General features: G+C 43.5%; 1 protein-coding gene and 1 pseudogene across 5 annotated transcripts in view; one reads left to right on the forward strand and one right to left on the reverse strand.

The window, feature by feature from the left end:
• Positions 1-2,067: 2,067 nt before the first annotated feature.
• Positions 2,068-11,646, reverse strand: LOC147917575 (uncharacterized; annotated as a pseudogene). Its single transcript, XR_015551038.1, has 3 exons — positions 11,071-11,646; positions 3,498-3,582; positions 2,068-2,708 (listed from the first exon to the last, which is right to left on the reverse strand). The product of XR_015551038.1 is annotated as an uncharacterized LOC147917575 (transcript).
• Positions 11,460-19,773, forward strand: part of TLN2 (talin 2) — a 425,009-nt gene continuing 416,695 nt past the window's right edge. For 3 of the 4 annotated variants that reach the window (XM_087428086.1, XM_087428077.1, XM_087428092.1), the window contains exon 1: positions 11,460-11,579. The gene's annotated coding sequence lies outside the window, so the exon portion shown is untranslated. Of the gene's footprint in view, positions 11,580-12,877; positions 13,063-19,773 lie in introns of those variants that run through there. The other variant, XM_087428084.1, reaches the window with a different exon arrangement.

Consider the following 19,773-nt stretch of genomic DNA (forward strand, 5'->3'; position numbering starts at 1 on the left):
TTTTCTCTGGCTTCAGAAGCACAAGGAGATCGGCCAACTTTTAAATATTCTGTTGGTCTTATTCAACTTATGTAGGACTCAGTCTCTCCACTCTAGCTGCTGCCAGGAATTAGGCATACACATGAAAAGAGATGAGCAGGAAGAAATCCCTCCTGGTGCCTTACCGATGGAGAACATTTCCTCTATTCTTGGCTCTGCTAGTGGAGACTTGGACCCCGGGAGAAACACTGTCAGTTTCAGTATTTGTGGAGACAAAGAACAGGGCTTCTCCCAGGATGGGCTTCTTGCCCAACCTGCTGCAGCCCCTACGCACTTCAGTTCATTTTAGCCCACTATGCGCAGAGGGTGTGGTGCATATGTGGGAAGAGACAGGAAGGTATTGAGGAACAGTTATGACTCCCAGAAAACAGACTCTCAGATTTGCATGCAGGAGGCCAACTGGGGAATGCTCTCAGGAACCGCACCTGGAGGGAGTGAGGAAAGCAGGATAAACAGAGGAAGAGGTTGGACTGCAATGCAGTCACAAACAGACCTCAGGGATCCCCAGGGAAGCGCTGCCATTGGAGCAGCTCTTCAGAGTTGTCCCCTCTCGGCCATTATTACCGGGACCCCCACGTCAACGATCTAGTCATGAGGTACTGGCTGTCTCCTAGTCTCCTCCACACATACACCTCCCTTACACTGGGAGGGTGGAGAGGGACTCAGATGAGAGCCATCAGCCACCAATACTCCCAGCAGCTGGGGGAAGAAGCGCCTCAGTGGATGTGCCACAGCAACCACTACAAAGTATAATATGCATTTCAGCCACTAAGGGATGAACACTCGCATTGAGGGAAAAAGACATGTGCATTAACTACAGTACAAGGCAATAGATTATAAGTGTCAGATGAATGGCACTGATTATATGTTTTACAGATGTGTACAGAAATACAGAATGCTAGAAGTGGAATTATGGATTATTTGACTTAACCTGCTCAATGTACAAATGAGAACACTCTGATGTTAAAAGTGAAGGAACATGTCCAAGGTCACATATCTACTGTGGGAGCCACCTGGGTTTCCAGATTCTCATTTCAATCCTCATTCTTCTCCTCTGTAAATTACCCCCATTGGAAGTAATTACTTTTGCTAGGACTGATCTGTGTAATCTTGAATAGAACCAGGTAAGGTAGAAAACAGAGCCCTCAAAATAGGTCCTCACCTGCAGAAAAATTAAATTCAAATAACTTTGGTCTTAATTTTAAAAACTGTCAGTCAAAACATGGGACTAAAAAGATTCCCCTCAGCTTATAAGTAATTTCATGTTTTATCACTTGTCTGTTTGTGGCAATATGGGAGGCCACTATCTTTTCTGAAGGAACGGCCTGCCCTCGCTATGCTCATTTTGTGGAAATGAGAAATGGTTTCTGAGTCTGTTCCCAAAAAACACCAAAGAACATATGAGTAAGAAACCACCAGAGTCAACAGCAGACCACACTGGTGACATCCAGCTTCTGTCAGGGTTATTTGGTAAACCATAACTGTAGTCTACAGTAGGGCTCACTGTCTTCCAAATTACAGCATGGCCTGCTAAGGGTCTCCTTTCCTTCTAGAACCTTCCAGTTCATTTTTTCCCCATCTGTATAAGTTACTTCTTCAAACATGTGGGGTGCATTGTGGGAGGGACAAAAAAGGCAGCTTAGATGACACAGAACTGAGTCAATACTAAAGATCTGAGTCCTTTGATAAGTTACTAGTTGTTCATTCCTTTAGTCATTCCTGCAATACATATTTGCTCAGCACCTACTTTGTACTAAGTACTATTGTAAAAACTGAAGACTTGAAGTTGAGTGAGACATGACCCCCCGGGAACCAAGCCATCAGGAAGCTTGATCTTGTGGACAAGACAGATATGTGCATGTGAGTCAAGTATAAGTGCTATGATTAAAAACACGGAGAAAACATCGGTGGTGGGATGGTACTAGAGACGTCTGTGGTACAAAGAGTTCCAGTCATTATTTCATTTGGCATAACACATCATTTGGCTTGAACTCCAAACATCATTTGTTTATTCATTCAGGAATTTTATTGAGAACTGTCCATGTGCCTAGCGCAATGCTGGATACTAGAAATACATCTAATTGAATGACCCAGCACTGTTTGCTAGGAATTTCTTAATATTGAAGAGTTTTAATTAATTAAAACATCTCTCTATCTGCTTTGTCTTACTTTGTTTCCGGAAGCATACATATGTCAAGGAAACCCAAGCATCCCACCCATTACATATCACGTTCCATTCTAGCTCACTCAAGTAGATTGGAGCTTGGCTTCTTCCTGATCTCAGGTCCCTGCATCTCTTGCTTCAACATTTCATCTGCCCCTTAACTCTTCTGAGTCAGAACACTCTCCCAGTTTTTTGCTATTGAGTCATTCTAGTGGTTCTTCTGAGTTCCTCAATACACCCTGGAAACAAACAAAAATATTCCATCCTGGGCAGTTTTTCTCTCCAGCCCTCCTCCCTGGCTTAGTCACAAGTTTGGTCACCCTAGCCCACTCTAGGGGACACTGCTATTCCAAGCCCCTTCCGTGTTTCTGCCTGGTACCTGGTTTCTGCAGAGATCATGAAGGTAGCATGGATAGGCACACACACATACACACCTTCGACACTTTGGAGCTTTTTCCATCATAAATGGTTCATTCTGCATCCCAAAGACCAATACAGGAGTAGGCTGTTGAGTGGAGAAACGGAGGTGAACTTGGGTGAAGTTGTCTCACTAACTCAGCACTGAATGAAGCTGTTATCACCGTCCCTGTGGAGATAGATGTTCCCAACCTCGTGCACTGGTGGGCGCTCCTCACTTCTCTTCTGATCTCCTCTGAAATCTCGGGCCGCCCCTCTAGTTTCTTGTTGGGCATCCATCCTGTTGCTATACCTCTCAATACCCTTCATCCTCCAGAAAGTCTCCCTCCACCAGTCTGTAATTTCCCACTGCTCTTTACCCTCCATTTTCTCAGCCACTTCCCAGGAGGCCCTTGAGCCCCTGGACAGCATGCATTCTCACGCCCACATTGGCTCTGCCTTTACTCCTCCATGATGGCTCTTGTGCTATCACTGGCACATTTTGTCAGCTACTAGGGGTCAAAACTTCTCCAGAACACAAAAAGAATGGCAGCAAGGCCGGCACAGTGGAGAATAAAGCAGTCATTGCAGGACACACTACATTCAACAGCAGGGAGAGTGCTGTTTGGCATGGACCAGCCCTGCTGCATGGTGCACTGATGCTCACTGCCAAGAGGGTGCTCTCTTTGACTTGCATGAGGAGTGTGGAGAAATGCACACATCTTTACAGTGTAGCGTAATGGACTACAACTCTTAAGGCAACACTTCAGGGACAAACAGTGTTATAATGCATCAGCTCTACTAGGTATTGTTCAACAGGCACAGGTGTGAGACTCAGAAAGCATTTATGATGGGGTTTTCCCAAATGTGGTCTCTGGACCAACTGTATCATTCTCACCTGGGATGCTTTTGAAGGAAGAGACTTACTAAATCTGGATCTCTTGGAGCAGGGCCCAGGCATTTGAATGAGCAGCTCAGCAAGTCTAGGTTTGAATGAGAGACACACCTCATTTTAGAGAAATGCCCAATGTTTAGAAAGCCTCCCTCTCTCTGGCCTCCCAGCCACACAGTGGTTCTCTGCTTGGCCTTATCTTCAATTCTGGGAATATTCATCTCCCTGGAGATTTCCTCCCCAGAGAGGATTTTTTTTTTCATCTTTCTAGCATTCTATAAAGGGAATAAATCTATAATTAATTTCAGAATACTCTGAGAATATTTCCTCATATAGATATGATGGGCTCTATTATGTAAATGGGAAAAATTCCCAATAGATTATATTTGTAATGTTATATAAGTGTAGAACACCCTCCTTGCCCAAGTGACAATATCAGCTGCTCCTAAATGGACCTAGACTGTTTAAAACTTAAAAAATAAACAAACAAAGCTTTGAAACCACAAGTTTTCAATTTTCTTTCGAATGGAATTTAGAGGGACTTGGAGCCTTCTTAGTGCTAATTCTTATGATGAAGTATTTCCATGAACTTTTTTGTAAATATTCCAATTCAATGAATTCTAACATCTTGTGAACCTTTTCAGGGAAAGAAGGTGCTTGTCACCAAGTATATTCTTTTACACACTAGTTTTAGAACTAGAATACCCGCATTTTGCAGCCATTATGAATCATAAATTCAGGCAACAATCATCAATGGTGAACCCCCTTGATAAAAGGCTTATGGGAACTTTACAAAGTCAGGACCAGGCTGGCGCCTCCTGAACCCGCTGGTCAATCTCAGCTTCACTGAAGTGTGGACAACCTGACATTATGCGCCCCTGATGTGATGCAGTGTGAGACACACAGTACCAGCTATGAGCTATGCTTGTCCCAAAGTTAAACACGAACCTAACGAAGTTGATAGAAACAGCTTCCAGTTTACAAGAAATTGGAGGATAGAGGACCAAGTTAAACAATGCCACAAAGGAGTAACAGATCCAGGGTGTGGAACATTCCATAGGACAGTTGAGCAGTTTTCTTCAATTCACTGCCATAGGAAAAATAAGGATGGGCCACTCTAGATGTCTAGGTGAAAAGAGACTTAAGAAACACAGAAAACAAATCTAATGTTTGTCATTTTAAAGACAATTAGGGAAATCTGAGTATAGACTGGGCACTGGGTGATACCAAGGAATTAATATTAATCTTATTAGGTGTGATAATGGCATTGTGTTTATGTAAGAAAATGTCTGCATGATTTAGAGAGTAGAATGTATTTAGGGAGTAGGGATGAAATGACATGATGTCTGAGATTTGCTTTAAAATATGCATATACAAATAAAGGATAGATGAAGCAAGTGGTAATATCTTGAGATTGTTGAAGTTCGGTGATGGAGTATATGGGGCTCATTATACAATTCTCTCTACTTTTATATTTTAAAATTTTCACAACAGCATATTAAAATTTAAAAAAATTCTATCTACAAAGAATAACAAAGAAAGCAAGTAGCAGAATAGTATGCTAGTATTTGTGGACAAAAGTGAACATATGTTTATCCTTGTATAGACATAGAATATCCTGGAAAGATATTTTCTGGGAAACTGGCAAAATGATTGCCTCTGGAGAGAGGAGCTGGGTGCCATTTTGCCAAGAAACTGGCAAAAATGATTGCCTCTGGAGAGAGGAGCTGGGTGACTGGGAGACAGAGATGAAAGAGAGACTATTCAAATAATTTTTTGAAGAGAAGAAGCAGACATTACAAAAGGAGAGGAATTAGTTTTTACACACTTGGCCCTCATGAATTTGGTCCCAATGCCCTAGTCATCTGTTGGTTGTAAACTGGGCATTTGTGGGCCACATTCAGCTGAAAGAGTTAATTTATCTCAATGACAGTAGAGAAATTTATTTAATAAATATATATTCAGTGCCTGCTGCTATGGGTGCTGGGTTTTAGGGGACAAAAAGATGAGGCAGACACTTGTCATTGTCAAAATGATAGGGTTTAACACCAATTCATTAATGCTTTATTTTTTATTTTAAGCATAAAAAGAAGGAACCTCAGAATAATCAATTCTTTTATTTTGACTGTCTTTCTGATTCATTAAGAAATCTATTTAGCTGTGTCAAGTGAAATGGGTAATGAAGAAAAAGATTCGTCAGTCAGTAGTATGAATGAAGCCAGTGAATGCAGAAAGTTTATGTGTTGGGGTCTCTGTACTTAGGTACTATAGTAAAAAGGATCACTGAACAAAAGTTAGAATGGGATGGAGAACAACTAGAGAGCTAAGTGATATTCAAATACCACTTCATCCCACTGATTATTGTAAAGAGACCTATATTTTAATAGCAGCCTTGTGGTTCTGAGCTACATATGAATATGTTTATAAAAAAGATAAAAACCCTTTAATTTCATAGGAGACCAAAATGGTGTTTTTGCAAATAATCTTTCTGGTGTTAGGAAAGATGAAATGTTATCCCCTTATTTCTATTTTATCTGTGGATAGAAAAAATTAAGCTAATTGAGTTGCTGCTGGAGGTTTTTGTTTTGTTTTGATCTTATTCAGCTTGCACTGGGAAACTACTTAAAGAATAATGTTAAGAGCTGATGCATTACAAATCATCTGAATGGATATTTCCTTCTTTTTCCTTCTTTCCAGCTCCCTTCCAACTTATTTATCTTTTACATGACTCTGTGTCATGCCAACTTTACAGTCTTTGCAAAGGTGGTTCTGACTAATGCTGAAAAGTTTGAGTTTATTAAAATAAAGATAGAATAAAATGATAATGTCAAAAGTCTGACAAATCTCAATGGAATCACCTTTTAAGGCAAAGTGAGGACAATCAAAACGTCATAATCTGATGGAGCTCCAGGAGATGGATCTGGCAGGAAGTAAATGTATATTCAAAATGGCGAGACAAATCCTGTATGAGCCAGTCCATCAGAACTCCTGCATTGTTGTCGACCTTAAAGGTTCAACTGGGCACTTGATGACACCAAGCTGATATCCTAAAACACCTGCTTTGGACTGCTCTGGGCAGCAGAACATAGGGCTACAAGGACTACAGCTATTCCTCTGCGCCTAGGACTGGTCTTGTCAGGAAATAACATCTTTTTTGGTGCATTCTAAACCTCTGAAGCTTGTAACTCTGAGGGAGGTGACTAGATTAAAGGAGACCTTTAAAGACCTCTTATCAACAGAATCAATTTAAATATCTGGTGTGGCCTTTCTAATCTTTCCAACCCTCCTGAAAGGCAAGGGTTGTATTTTATTCAGTTGGATTCTGCACAGCTGGGAGGGAGAGTGTTTTGCTTATAATGGGTCCTGGCACTAACCCAACAAATATTTGTTACATTGATTTAAGAAACAGGCAAGTAACAATTGTGCTGGTTTTGTTTATTTTGTCTTTGATGTAGACCCAAAGTCATCACTTACCTCTCTGAAATTACATTAAAAATATCTAAGTAATTTCTACCCACATTTACTTACACATGATCTAATCATCTTGTTTAGAACAAATCTATTCCATTTGAGGTAGATTTAGAACGATATTTCCTACATGACAATAAATATATTATTTTTAAATTAAAGTTGGTCTGATGCCTAAACAAAATGTTTTAAAAGAGTTTTGTGGCACCTATAAATAAATACACCTTCAGAGCCAAAGAAGCCAATCATGTTCAACATATGTTAATGATAGAGTGGCAATGTGCTATGATCACAGATTAAAAAACGAAGTTTTTTTTTTTTTGGTTTAAAAGTCTTTCCAAAATACCTTGATATTATAGAACATTTCATGAAAACGTGTTTATATATATAACACTTTAAAAAATCCCAAATGAGTAGAGACTGAAAAGTTAGATAATAAGAGTTTTGATGGTCCACAATAAAAATATTTTAAAATGTTTTTAACCACAGTATCACAACCCCAAACATGTCTTAAATCAGTGAGCAAGCAACCAAAATAGAAACATCATGCCTCACATACTGTTTATATTAACCATTTGATTTGGATTAAAGATAAATCCAATTTAGCATAATAATTATTGGTATTCTTCTAGACAGCAAGTTTCTTCAGAGACATTTAAGGAACCTTCCACAGTGTGTTTTATATACCATAGGAAAAGAAAAATTAATCTCAAGCACATCCTGTGTTGGGTACAACAATAACCATTGTTTCCTGAATCTATGTGAGCAATTTCCTCTTTAAAAAAAAGACACTTAAATCTGCATCTATCACTCCATTCTGAATAGTCAGGAACGAGGTGAGGCCCCATGCTTAGAGATAGCTAAAAAACTAAAATATATTAATTCTTGCAAATTGCCAAATATCTATTTTTCAAATAAAATGAAAGTAACTTATCAACTATATGCTGTATTGAAATTCAGATAATATTCCCTCTATAATTATTAGGTAATATTCTTTCCTAGGATTTATAATTAGAAAAGAGAAGGAGAGATTTCTATAAACTTATTCTCAAGTGAGAATAGAAGTCTAAGTACCTTGTTTTCATTTCTGATTCTGAGTAATAGGCAATTTTTAGAAAATGTGGTTCCCAAGTCCATCTTGCTCCTGGGAGTGGATACAAACAATTTTGAAAGGGGGAAAAATATCATGCATTGTTGGTTACTGTATCAAGGAAGCCCCAGAAGATATCTTAACATAGCACAAAATATGATCTTATAAACAAAAGCACAACAAAATATTTGGTGGAACTTCTTTTTGCTCTTCAATATGGACACAGTTGGATTTGCTCAGGTATATACATGTGCAGACAGAAGTCAGGAGGTTAAGGCTAGTAATGCAATGGTGGGGGAGGGGAGCAATTGCTTAGCATCTGGCTCTTTAGCACTAAGGAACGTCTGGTTTGGTATTTACAGCTCTAGCTTGTGGAAAAAAATGAGTTTTAGTTCCAGGTGTATTTATAAGTGACTTGGAAGCTATCTCTTTGATTTACTTCCCCAAATGCTGTACCTTTTATTCACACAAATTAATATTTTTTCAGTTCCTAATGATTTGCTTAGCAGCGATCAGAACAATATGGCTTGGTAAATTGCTTAAATGGAATGAGTTTTACTGCAGGTCCTAGATAGTCTAAGATAAACTGCTAGCATGTTTTCCTCTGCTGGGTGGAGACAAAGCCCAAGAAAGTGAACTTGTTAACTCAGATTTTTTGCTAGTCTACAATGAACTATGATCGCTGTGACTAGCAAAGAGAGAGACTCCTAATAGCTGACTCTAAATTTAGAAATAACCATCTTTTCAGGTCTAGAGGAGGAGTCTCAATTTCAGAGCAGTTACTAGAGGTTATTGGAAAAATCAATTTTACTTCTATTGGGGAAGCTGATGAAAAATATACTGCTATGCAATAGAACGGTTAGAGCCGGTTTTCCTCAAGAAACAGTAAATAGCTTTGAGGTCATAAGAGGTTAGGTAAACTGAGACACTATAAAAATAAGTGGTGTCCAAAGTCAGTTGGTTAGAAGCCAGGACTAAAGCAAAGAATTCTAGGATTGGTGTTCTCTCTCACTGGGGAAAGGGGTTTGATTGATCTCAGAGAGCCAGAAAATAGTGCTAATTGGATTAGTAATGTACAGATATTCAAACACCTGTACCTCATTGCTCTGAATGCCTTAGGACTTGGCTGCTATTTTGAAAAGAGTAAAATTACTGGACTAAATCAAGGGTATAACTCTAGAAGATGTTAGCATCCCAGGATAATAGGAGAGACAACTTTTCAAATCTCTCAGGAACTAGCCAAGCAGACAATGAACAAATAGCTACTTCCATGAAACAAGTCTTTATTGTGTATCCACTATATGCCAGGCCCTCTTTTAGGCACAGAGACGCAGACAAGATCCTTGCTCTCACAGAGCTCACCTTCTAATATTAAACGGCATCTCATTGGCAGGCAGTGGAAGAGCATGGGGATACTTTGAGAAGGGTGAATTAAGTGACAGAAAATCTTGAAATCCAAGTTGGGGGAAAAAACCTGAGTTTGAGACCCTTGATGGGGAGCTGTTGGGCCCTGTGAACCCAGGATTAAGTGGAAGGGAAAAATGACTGTTGCAATCAATTTTTCTCTTCATCTTGATGGGTTTCTTACATAAACCTGGCATTTGAGCTATGAAAATATGGTTGCTCTTTGTCAGTAAACCAAGAGACAATTTAGGTGGCATTAATTTAACGAGCTTATTACCAATCTCTCACAGAAATCAATAAACATTTACTTTTTAACCATCCCTGAGGTGGCTTGCTGCCACCACCAGTTACTCTGTTAGACTGGTGAACGTTTAAAAAGATGTGAACAGAAACATTTTTCCTGTGCAATTAGAAACAGTGTGTGCCCTGCAACTTTTAGGACTTTCTCAAGTTGCCAATTAATTGGTTCTCTGACTGTGCTTTTTTTTTTTTTTTTGCAAGGAGTACTAGCCCTGAGCTAACATCCGATGCCAATCCTCCCCTTTTTTCTTGAGGAAGACTGGCCCTGGGCTAACTTCCGTGCCTGTCTTCCTCTACTTTATATGGGACGCCGCCACAGCATGGCTTAGCTAGCGGTGTGTCGGTGCACGCCTGGGGTTCCAGGCCTGCGAACCCCGGGCCGCCGCAGAGGAGCGCGCGCACTTAACCGCTCTGCCAGCAGGCCGGCCCCTCTGACTGTGCTTTTTGATTTATAAAGTTTATTCTCCGCAATAAGTCAGAAAGCTGTACTCTAAGGTTATAAAGATCTCTGTGGTCATAATAAAATCAAGTTCATCAACTCGGACAAGGACATGCTATTGTTCTTACAGTGTCCAGCCTTATCCAATGTTCCAGTGGTCTCCTTCCAGACAGTTTCAATTTACATAATCAACTCACTATCCAGTTTATAACGACAGCAGTTGCATGCTCTGGAAACACTAAAAGGTTGCAGTAGTTTCAATTATGCGTAATTGAAGAGATTTGCTACCTATTTCTTGGAAAAAGGGGTCTATCCTGGTCATTTTGTATTGGGATGGAAAAAAATTTCAGATCTTTTCTTAAAAAAAAATTTTTTTTTTGAAATTACAAAACTAATGTGTCCCTTACAAAAAAAATCAGAAATTAGAAGCAGAAAAAGAAGTCACCCACAATTCCACCAATCACCGAGACCTAGTTAACATCTTGGGGTTTATCTGTTCAGTCTTTTCTGCTTCTCTCTATACATCATAGTTTTTAAGATTGGGATCATATGGTACACAGCGTTTTGTGATTTGTCTCCTCACCTCCTTAATAACCGTCACATTGTCTCACATCATCCTACATTTCCTAATGACTGTAAATGTAAGAGGTATATAATTGACTTTAAAGGCGTAGTAGGCAGGAAAACATTTTTTTCTTAATAGAGTACGCCCCCCTATCCCTAAAGCTGTTCTCTAAATCCCCAAGTGACCTCTGACCAGCAGAGTTTCGGTGCCTGCGTGTGCAACGCGTGCAGAGGGACAGGCTGCCGCGGGTTCCCGCCGACGGCGCCGCAGCAGGACCCCACTCCCCGCCACGGTCCACTCATCGAAACCACACCTCGCTTCCTCCAGGGCCTGGCTGGTGGTCCGGGGGGAGCGTTCTGCGTTCGCTTCCACGAGACGCCGTGTCCCACCCCCCATCTCCCTTACATTGCAGAACCCCAATTCTAGGAAGCCGGGGTTGCGCCCCCCTCTCTCCGCAACAGCTCGGCCGGCGTGTCGCCTTCCCTCGCGGACCCTTTCAGCACCGAGCCGCGGGGCACAGACCCAGGAGGGGCCGGCTGACGCCTGTGTTGGCCCAGCCCGGGTGCCGCGCCGCGCCGCTACCGGACCGGAGCCGCGCGGGGCCGCGCCGTCCCTGAGTGATGACGCGCTTCCTGCCCTCCCAGCGCTCGCGGGCCGTGCGCTCGCGCTCGCCCTCGGCTCTTGTTCCGCGCTCGGAGCCAGCGGCGGCGGCGGCAGCGGCTGAGGCGGCTGCGGGAGCGGAGCGGTCGCCCGGCGCGCAGGGGGACGCCGGCTGCACTCCGAGGCAGGCTCTCTGCAATGAGACAGTAAATGCATCCCCCGGTAAGACGCACGGCTCACTCGGGTTGTCCTCTTTCTCCAGCTGCATGCACGTTGCATGAATTTCTCGTGTCTTTTCCCTCCCATCTACAGAAGGAAAATGTGGGTGGTTTTTTCCTTCCTTTTGCATCTCGTGAGTGATGCCAATGCAGGAAAAAACCCCGCAACGCTCCCAGATTTGATGTTCTAGGAGGGCTTTTTGCAGGAAAAAAATAAAATAAAATAAAATTAATGCACCTGTCTATTGCATATGTATCTTTCACTGGACTCGACCCGGGCGCAGCGGTTTGCAAACAGCCTCGCAGCCGGCGCCCGAGAGCGGATTCCTGGCCGTGAGCAGCCGGTCCCCTCCGGGGCACCCGCTGGGTTTCCGGTAACTGGGCTTTGAAAAGCGGTCCCGCCTGCATGGAGTGTCCCCTCGGCCCCGGCCGGGCCCCCCGCGCCGGGAGAGTTGGCGCGGGCGGAGCGGCTTCATTCCAGCACTGGCCGCCCCGACTCCAGCGCCACTTTGCAAACAAGTCGCCGGCCGAGGCTCCGGGCAAAGACAGCCCGCCGGTGTGGAGCTCCTTCCCCAGTCCCGGACTCTCAGACCTGCCGATTCCACGACTCCCTTTACTTGGCAATCTCGCCCCCAGCAAACTGCGGCCGCTCAGGGATGGGGGCAGCGCCCGGCCGAGAGCGAGAGCAGGATTTGGGTTCAGTGCCGCTGGCCTCGCGCTAGACGAGCGGCGCCCTCTCCTTCCTCGGCCCCACGAGCTGCAATTTCGCGCCCACTGGGAGCCGGGGGTCCTGGAGACTGGCATTTCGGGATTCCCTGAGGGGACTGAGGAACGACGTTCGAGGGGCGCCATATTTTCAGTGGGTCTTGGCTGCGGAGGGGAGGGGGCAAACAGTTTCTGCGCCCCGGGGATAGCGCGGCGCCCCCGCAGGAGAGGCAGGAGCGTTTTTCCCCGAGAAAGTTTGCGCGTCGAGGCCGGCGCGGAGGCGGCCGCGCAGGGCGCGCACGGCGGCTGTGCCCGCAAGGGCGCGCAGGCTGCAGCGCGTCGGCAGGGCGGCCCCGCCGGGGTTGAGGGCCGAGAGCCGCCGTCAGGGACTGCGCGCTCGGCTCACCCCTTTCCCCTGTCCTGCCCAGACGCGGCGTTCCGGCTGGGAGGCGCAAGGAACACGCCCCTCTCCCCGCCGCCACGGCTGCCCGGGCGCTCCGCCGGAGCGGTGCGCTTGGCGGCGTCCCCCGGCCGGGCGCCGGTGCAGAGCGTTTTCCCGGCGCCAGGGTTCGCCTGGACGCCCCGCAAGGCGCGGAAGCTCACTCCCTGCGGCGAGGAGGCGCCCGGGGTAGCGGATCAGGGCCGAGGGCCTGGCTGTCGGTCGCCCCGGGGGCCGAAGACCAGTCGGAGCCTCCTGTCGCCTCCGTGGCTGCGGCGGCGGTAGCAGCAGCGCCGGCGGCTGCGTGGTCGGCTCTCGCCGAGTGCCAGCTCGTTGAGGCGAGGTAAGGGGGTGTTTAAAGAAGTTGGAGGTTCAGGTGACGCGTGGGGGAACTTGGATTTTTGCTGCCGGTGAAGAGCCGAGATGACTTGGGGAAAGGGAGTTGATTCAGAATCCCTGTGTCTCGTGGTGAAAACTAACCTCTGGATATTCCCGAAGATGAGAGGGGAATGAGCTGAAATGTTGGCGTTGTCCAAGACACGATTAAAGACGGGAGGGTAGGGACGATGTTCTGAGAAATGGACCCCAAAATATACGTAAAGCAAGCACTCTGGTGCTGTAAGTACCACTTACTTTGGCTTCTAATAGTACCTGGGTGTGCTGAGTTGTGGCACTCGTCAGGTTGCGCGCTATCATCCTTTCTCCAGAGCTTGGAGGTGGCGACTTCTCAGGAGTGGGGCGGTGGGGAATCTTTACTTTTGAAATAGACTGGGATCTCTGCTTTGTCAAGGGGTAGGGGTAGGGCGTGTTTGCTGACCTACAATCAGCTGGCATCAACGTGCCACCCTTTCTCCTTGGCGTTTTATTGAAATGATGCCATAAGTATTGAGGTCATGTCAGCACGTTGGGGCTTCATTGGAGAAGCTTCAAGGGATCACAGAGAGGGCGGGGGAGGAGGGAAGGCTTTCATCTTGGAGATGTGTCCTGTGATGTCAGGGATTAGGCTGCTCTTTCTGATGTCTGGTTCATTAAGTGCCCCCAGTGTGAATGTCAGCCATCGAGTTTCCAAGATTTTATCTTCCTTAATTGCTGATTTAGGATATCTATGCAAAAACCGAGGAGGGCTGGTGGATGTGACTAGACAAGTGGCCTTGAGAGAGAAGGAATATCTGTGTGAGTGCTATTTTTTTCATTGAGCCCTAGAATTGTGGAAAACACCCAGAGCCCAAGATAGATTTATCTAAAATTAGCATAACTAATTTAGGAGAAAATCAAATCAGTTGCAGAAAGCCTCCATCCGTTTTGTAAAGTTTCCAGTCTTAGAGGTGATACCATGAATCACAGAAACACACGGGGCTCCTCAGATTGGAGAAGTCACTGGTTTCTCTCTGCCTTTGTACCCACTCAGGTTATCAGGTTATCAGGTTATATTCCCTTATGCTTCTGCCTCCTAAGGGAAAGTGGATTTTTTGAACTTGACTCTGTTGAATGAGTTACTGGGGATATTCTTTACAGGCATAGGCTTATATGGGTGTCTTGAATTCACCTACTGCTAAACCCACTTGTTCAGGGTTTTATAAACACTGTTCCCTAGAATATTTTTAAATGAAATCAAATTTTAGAGAGGGCTGTGTGTGTGTTATTTTCTAGTCCAGTTTTTCTTTTATATCTCACAATTATACTGATTCTCCCACTCACTCCCAGCAGATCATTAGTTCCCAAGAGCAGTTAAGGATGGGTTACAGGTGGTGAACAATCTAATTTTTTACCAGCTATGCTCAGGAAAAAAAAACTATACATCTAAGGATATATTTATTCATTTTAGTATTATGCTTTATAACTGCATTTATGTCAAATATTTTTCTGCCTGTGCTAAACATAATATAATAAAAATTTAAAAAGGGAAGTTTTCTCAAGAAAGCTGAAATAAAAAATTAAAAGAGAAAAGTTTTATTGCAAACCCTTCAATCTTCATTCCCAAGTTTACTACCCTAATATTTATCTATTTTTTATGCCTCTCTTAACAAAGTGTTATAAATTGTGCTTTGTGGCCTTTTGCCTGATTCTTATTATAACTTCATGGCTTGATCAAAGTCCCTGCATTTTTTTCCTATTAAGAAGATTTTGTAACTTCAAAAGGTTAGAAAACGCCTATGCGTGTTGCAGAGTTGCCTGTCAATTTGCCAGGCCTTGTGGTATGTGTGTTGTGGTGTGTGTGTGTGTCCCCAGACTCTGGGGACAGTGTCTTAAACTTGTGATCTGTGACATTATTGCTCCAGAACTCTTGAGTCATGATGTTTTCTTGGAGATTGGGTGGTGTTTGTCCAATACAGGAAGTACTAAAAAAGAGTTAAATAATTCAGTTATTTTTATTGGGTACGAAAAATTTTAAGGACAAGAAGGAAAACTTAATAAGCAGGGCTAGAATTACAGCTTAACATACCCAGCTGGTGCCTTTTTAATTACAGCACTTTCCCCAGAACTTTTTAATCCTATTATTTTTATATTTAATAAGAAGACTAGTTAACACATAAGCCAAACAAAACTATTACAAAGAATGAGGATAAATGGTGGGTATCACCAGATGTTTTGCCTAAAGTTAAAAGAGTTGAGGAATCTGAACTCTGTCAAACTCCCCCTGCAGGCCCTTCCCACACCCCCCTCCCCAATAAGCAGGAGATTTTGAAAGGCAAAAAAATCTCGGAGTGGGTGGAGACAAAAAAAGAAAAGAGAAAGAAAATGCTTAAGGTGGGCTTCCCCTGTTCCTTAACCATCGTAACAACCTGTGGCTCAGTGGCAGGTGCCATATGAATGACAAGGCTGTGTACAAAATGCTTTGATTATGAGAGCCTTTATTTATGTGTCATCCAGAGCTATGAATTAAGACTGGGCTCATTTGCCACCCATTTCACCGTGGATTGTCAGAGTCAGTGCCAGGACCATGGTTTTGTTTTTCCCTTAACCGACAATTTAATTTCAGCCAAAGTGATGCTGTTCTGAATATGTAGAACAAGTAATGAATATTTATATTTCCTTTTTACTCTTCTAGCTGCAATCTTAAATAAAATTCTCTAAGTCTGCTATCACTTATTCAGCAATTGTTTTCGAGGGCTTACCATGTACTTCATGCTAAGAAGGCATCCCCTGCCCTCATCCCACATGCTGAGTTCCTAGAGGGTGATTTTGTTTGTACTTTATGTATCTAGTTGATTGTGGGGGGGAGATGAGAGTGTGATTAAATAGTACTTGAAGGACAACACGGTAGAAAGATGAGCAAAGGATGTGAACAGGCAATTCCCCAAAGAAGAGATGCAAATGGTCAATAAATGTGTAAGAAGTCTCAACCTCCATAATGGTCGGGGAAATGCAAATTAAAAAACAAAGGGCCGGCCCGGTGGTGCAAGCGGTTAAGTGCTGGCACTCCGCTGCGACGGCCCAGGGTTCGCAGGTTCGGATCCCGGCGCACACCGACGCACTGCTTGGCAAGCCATGCTGTGGCGGCGTCCCGTATAAAGTGGAGGAAGATGGGCACGGATGTTAGCCCAGAGCCAGTCTTCCTCAGCAAAAAAAGAGGAGGATTGGCAGATGTTAGCACAGGGCTGATCTCCTCACACAAAAAAAAACAAAACAAAGAGATATTAGTTTTCTGTCCATCCAGTTGCTTCACATTTAAAGGTTGATAACATCCCCTGTGAGATATGTGGGGGGCAATTATCAGACTCTTGGTGGGAATATGAATTGCTGCAACCTTTTGGGAAAGCAGACAGTTTCTATGAAAATTTGGAATGTGTATGCCATATAACCCAGCAATCCCATATTTGGAGTCCTGTCTTACAGAAATAAAAACCTCAGTATGAAAGGATCTGTGTGTGAGGATGTTTATTGCAGGATTATTACAGTAAATAAACTAGAAGCAACATGAATGTCCACCAGTAGGATGAATAAAATAGGGTACAGCCATACTGTGGATTGTTTTGTGAGGCATGTCCATGATATCCAGAGTATCATACGCAGTGTGATCCTATTTCTGATTTAAAAAAGAAGCTCTATTTGTATGACCTTGGAGAAAGATGTGGAAGGACACATAAAACTTAAATTGTTTAAAATTGGCAATTTAAAAGGATGCGGTGATTAACTTGCTCGGCATACACCTTGAATGGTTTACTTGCTCAAACACTTGGGCTTTTCTATATGAAAACACTTCAAAATGGTATTTGGTTAATGAATAGGAATCTCGTCTGGAACCGTTTTGTTAACGAAAGCTGGGCAATATCTTGCCTGTTTTCTCTGATGCCTTCTGCAGCAATCTCTTATCTCTTTGGAAACTTTCAGTTAATTATCTTCTAAAATCCTGAGATTTCCCAACTTTTAGTAAATTCCTTCAGTGTAAAGGATGACTTCAGGAAAAGCTGTTTACCTCGATACCCCAGGAGAGTAGTGAAAATAGGAGGTTGTGAAAGCTCTTAGCAAGCACTCCTTTTCCTTGACTTTCTCTGATCCCATTCTGAGGGATGGGATCGGTCCTTGAAGGGGATTCTCTGGCCAGCTGAAGAGTCTTCCTAGATAGCAGCAGCATGTCCTCAAAGCTGGTTTTCCTATCTGAGGCCCAGAGAGGTGCTGTTTAGTGGCTGTGCTGGTGTTTGAAGCTAGGTCCCCTTCCATACTATCCCTAGTTTAGCTGATTGCTCCACCTGTACCATTTTCAATCCTGCCTCTTAATGTGATTTTTTTTTTTGCCTGTGTGTGTGTGTGTGTGTGTGTGTGTGTGTGTGAGTGTGTGAGAGAGAGGAAGATTAGCCCTGAGCTAACATCTGTTGCTAATCCTCCTCTTTTTGCTGAGGAATATTAGCCCTGGGCTAACATCTGTGCCCATCTTCCTCTGCTTTATATGGGATGCTGCCACAGCATGGCTTGACAAGCGGTGCGTAGGTCCGTGCCCAGGATCTGAACCTGTGAACCCCGGGCTGCCGAAGTGGAGCATGCGAACTTAACTGCTATGCCACTGGGCCAGGCCCCCTTAATGTGATTTTTGAAACTTGGCAGAATTTATGAGTTCTTGGTAGTTACTGCTAAAACCAGACTTTCAAAAGCGGTGGAACCTCCATCCACATTTTAAAAAGTACGTACCACGTGACCCTGTGAATCCTGGTGGGAAACTCAGAATCTCAAACCACTGGAGGCCAGGGCTCTGTCGCACAATTTGAAAACCATGGTTTAGATTTGAGCACTGGTTCCCAAACTAGAATGCATCAGAATCACCTGGAGGGCTTGTTAAAACCCAGAGTTGGGCCAGAGTTTCAGATTCTGTAAGTCTTGGGTGGGGTCTGATAATTTGCATTTTTAACGAGTTCCTAGATAATGCTGATCTTGTTGGTCACGGGACCGAACTTTGAGAACCAGTGGTGTAGAGTAGCAGCTTCCTCTGTTTTGCAGAGTGTGTTCTTGTCCAGCCAGTGCTCTCTCCTGTCATGGATGAAAGTTAGAAAGCCAAGAAGGCAAGTTAACTCGGTTTTATCAATTTCACCAACCTGGGAAAAATAAACATTTGGGTTATATTACTTAACTGTTGTCTGTTTCTTTTGTATGTGTTTGGGGATTTAGTGGTGTTTTATAGATGGATGTTTGTGTTTAATCAACAGTTAAAGTCAGAGTTCACGGATATAGTTTTAAATATTCTATAATGGATTCTCATGGGAAAGCGGAGAGGACTGTTAGAGATTCTCTGGTTCCTGTTTTTTTGTTTTTCATCATACATATATACATATTCAAGATTTAATGTCATTGATTTCTGTTAATAAAAAGTTGGCTACATGTGAAGGGTATTGTGAAGAAAATGGTGACCAGATGATAAATGTTTCTTTCTTTTTCTTTTGCTGAGGAAGATTAGCCCTGAGCTAACATCTTCCTCTATTTTGTATATGGGACATTGCCACAGCATGGCTTGATGAGCGGTGCGTAGGTCTGTGCCCGGGATCCAAACCAGTGAACCCTGGGCTGCCGAAGTGGAGCACGTGAACTTAATCACTATGCCACTGGGCTGGCCCCTAAATGTTTCTTAAATTGTGTTGTAATCTGATCAATGGTGCATTTTTTTTTGGAGGAAATTAAGTGCAATGGCCATTACAGTCATGCACCACTTAATGGTGTTTTGGTCAACAACAGGCTGCACATATGATGGTGGTCCCATAAGATTAGTACCATATAGCCTAGGTGTGTAGTAGGCTATACCACCTAGGTGTTACATTCTATGGTGTTCACACAATGACGAAATCGCCTAACGACGCATTTCTCAGAACGTATCCCTGTCAAGTGACACATGACTGTAATTTCAACATATGTTTATTACAGTGTCGCCAAAGGGACACATTTCTAACGATGCATATCAGTAACATATTAAGTGCTTGGTTGCCCTCGGGGACCATCACTTGTCTGGACATCCTTGAGAGGCTTGGATGACTCGAAGCTCAAGAAGAAGGTTCCCTGAAAGGCTCCTCTCCTCACTGGTGGGTCCCCTAATCTAAAATTCTTTAGCAGATAAACATTTGTTCTGTTTTTATCCATTTAAATTTTGTGCTTTTTATTCTTTTCTAATGATTTCACATGTAAGTTATAAGCAAAACAAAATTGGTAGTGCGGTATATGAAAAAAACAAAATGGGAGAGAAATTTTCATAAAGGAAGTCATACTTAAGCTGGGCCTTGTAGGATGGGTCTCTTCTATAGGGTTCTCTACCCTGGCTGCACATTGGAATATCCTGGAGATTTTGATTTAGTTGCTTTGGGTGGGGCCTGAGATTGGTGGGCAAGTGCTCCAGGTAATTCTAATGTGTAGCCGGGGTAGAGAACACTCATGTGCAGTCCTCTGGGTCACTTTGCCTCATTCTTGGAAGATTTTGTTCATCTGGGCCACAGTCCTTCCTCTCATCAATACTTTTGGTGACTTGAACATCTATATCGATTGGTTCACCCAACTCAATCCCTTGACCAACTCTCTTTCGGTTATCTTCCTCTATCCTAGTTTAGCCATCCCTCTCATGGTTATCTCTGGACCACTG

Source organism: Ceratotherium simum, chromosome 3 (assembly GCF_057802395.1).
Source record: "Ceratotherium simum simum isolate JZ-2026a chromosome 3, ASM5780239v1, whole genome shotgun sequence".
In the NCBI taxonomy this organism is placed as follows: Eukaryota; Metazoa; Chordata; class Mammalia; order Perissodactyla; family Rhinocerotidae; genus Ceratotherium; species Ceratotherium simum.